This window comes from Melanaphis sacchari, unplaced genomic scaffold (genome assembly GCF_002803265.2).
Source record: "Melanaphis sacchari strain LSU unplaced genomic scaffold, SCAv2.0 Contig33_pilon_pilon, whole genome shotgun sequence".
Taxonomy (NCBI): Eukaryota; Metazoa; Arthropoda; class Insecta; order Hemiptera; family Aphididae; genus Melanaphis; species Melanaphis sacchari.
This window is the reverse complement of record NW_020271205.1, coordinates 1,348,572-1,351,079: the sequence shown is the minus strand read 5'-3', so window position 1 is coordinate 1,351,079 and position 2,508 is coordinate 1,348,572. Positions and strand designations below refer to the sequence as shown.

The 2,508-nt window shown below is 25.4% G+C and overlaps 1 long non-coding RNA gene across 1 annotated transcript; it reads right to left on the bottom strand.

Moving 5' to 3' along the window:
• Window positions 1-492: 492 nt before the first annotated feature.
• LOC112596725 lies at window positions 493-1,478 on the bottom strand. The gene is made up of 3 exons (XR_003114790.1): window positions 1,229-1,478; window positions 728-814; window positions 493-670 (listed from the first exon to the last, which is right to left on the bottom strand). It is a non-coding gene; the product is annotated as an uncharacterized LOC112596725 (long non-coding RNA).
• Between the last annotated feature and the right edge of the window lie 1,030 nt (window positions 1,479-2,508).

Below are 2,508 nucleotides of genomic sequence, written 5' to 3'. Positions count from 1 at the left end.
TTTTGACGATTCAAAAACTTAATTTGTGAAAACTTCAAACATAAAGCTTGGAAATAAAGGAATGCTTTTAAGTTATTATTATATCTATTTGAAAAATATTAAAGATCCTATAATGTTATGCATATTATTTTTTAAACATTTGAAGTTCAAATATTAATAGGATTTGCCAAAGACATGAATGTTTGAAATTTTTAAATTATTTTGTAGATAACACTTTGTAAATTTTTAATTTTTATAGCTAAAACTTGAACATTTAAAACGAGTTTTCTGTTAAGTATTTTCTACTAAAACCACAAAATTAAAATAATTTTTTTTTAGAAATTGTAAGTTGAAATTTGTATTGTATTACATATTTAAATGAAGAATTATTTTGTTGATTATTTTGTAATAACTTAAAGACTTAATTCGTGAAATCTTAAAATGCTTGCGCATGATTGTAGTATGCATTTCATTATGTATTATTCCATTTTTAAGATATGCAGATTGATTTATTGATTTTAGTATATTAAATATTTAAATTATGAACATATTAAGATTGTTTTATCGTTTTACTCGTATGATATGATGGTATTACTTCATGCTTTTATATCCTGTAACACAGTGGTTTTCAACCGGTGTGTCGCAGCATACTGGTGTGCCACGAACGCCTTTGAAGTGTGCCGCGATAAATCTATTAATGGAGTTAATATTTTATAAATATATATGTATTATATATAAAAGTATATACTTCACGTATTATATGAATTGGTATACCGCAAACATTTTGTAGAAGAAAAGAAGTATGCTACATTGTTAAAAAGGTTGAAAACCACTGCTGTAACATAACAACAAAAAATTTATTATTAATTATATAATATAATATATTGTTAAAATAGTTAATATTAATAATAAAATAAATTCCATATTTTTCGTAAAAATTAAATCGACCTACCTTAATAATATTAGTGAAATAAATTACATTAATTGCAATATCAGAAAAAAAAAGTTCCATAAAATATACTTAGTGATATAAACTGACGAATCTTCACCCAGAATCGATTATTGTAATAATAATATATCAATAAATTTATGTTTAAAATATTCATTGCAGTGACCCACTCGATACCTCTTATTTAGCAGAGCACCCAGAATTGTATCCACTTTTATACTTTAAAAATATAAAAAAAACTCAAACATAAAAGCTTAATTTTTGTCATTAAGACCGTTTTACTACGACTGGTTTATTTACCCTTTGTTTGCACGCAGTGATTGTGGGTTTAGTCATTACGCACCAAATGAATAAAAACAGTCTCGAAACAGACACGGCAGATTAACACGTATTTATACACTGCTGGACAATAGAATCAAACATAAAAATTGCGTAAAATTATTTTCGTCGTTTGTGAACGCATTTAACAAAGGCTAATGGCTCGAAGGGGGGCGATATTAAAAAAAGTGAGTAAAATAATAATCAAAGACACAACGAAATTAAAAAATAAACTCTAAACTCGTGGACAACGACGACGAAAGGGTTTTTTTTTAATGTTTCAAAGAACGTTTCATCATTAGCAAAAACATTGGTATTAAAAAAAAAAAAAAAAATGGAATCGAAACCTTAATGCCCGTCGTGTTCTTTTGGTGGGGCACCAGATGGTTAATTTCCCAGCCAACATGATAAAATAAACGAATTTTGTGTGATTACTTTTTCTCCTTGTCACTCACCTTACCTTACTGTGGCCCGTGAGAATTTATGATGCACTTGATAATATACGTCTAAGGATTATTTCCATTTGAAGATCTCTCGTTCCTTTTTTTTTAATATTGGAATTAAATAAAGATCTAATCTAACACATGAAGTGGTGATTAGTGCAGTATATATTACTAAAATGTAGATAAATATAATCTATGTGTATAAGTATGTGTGTGTGTTTGTGTGTGCAATTACGTTGCAGAATGTACAAACTAAGTGTGTAACTGACACTGAATATAAGTTGTTGCAAAAGCTAACACGTAAACATTATTGCTAAATTATATTGATATTAATGTTTAAGAAACAGTTACAAATTAAAATTACACCTTTTTTAATATAATGGTGTGTACAAAAATTTATAAATTAACTGCTGAAAATTAATATTCTACTGTGACTTGTAATCTGTACTTGTTTTGTTTTGTTTATATAAATAAATTATTTTACAAACATACTTGTAGTATAAAAATAAAAAAAATCATAAATTAGTTATAACTTCTTTACATCGCCAATTAAATATATTTATGCAATTTATTCAATTTTCACCAGGTAGAAATATCAAAAAGGTAAAAAACAATAGTTATAAATACAATTTAAATATTTACTATATAATTCAGTATCAACTAAGAATCTTATTGGATCTACACTAATATTATTAGTTATATTTTATAATTTAAAAAACTGTTATTAGATGTTATAGGAATACAATAAAAGTAAAATAATAAATAAAAATACGTATTAGTTTAAAAACCTTATTTCAATTTCCATTTATACTGAGATAA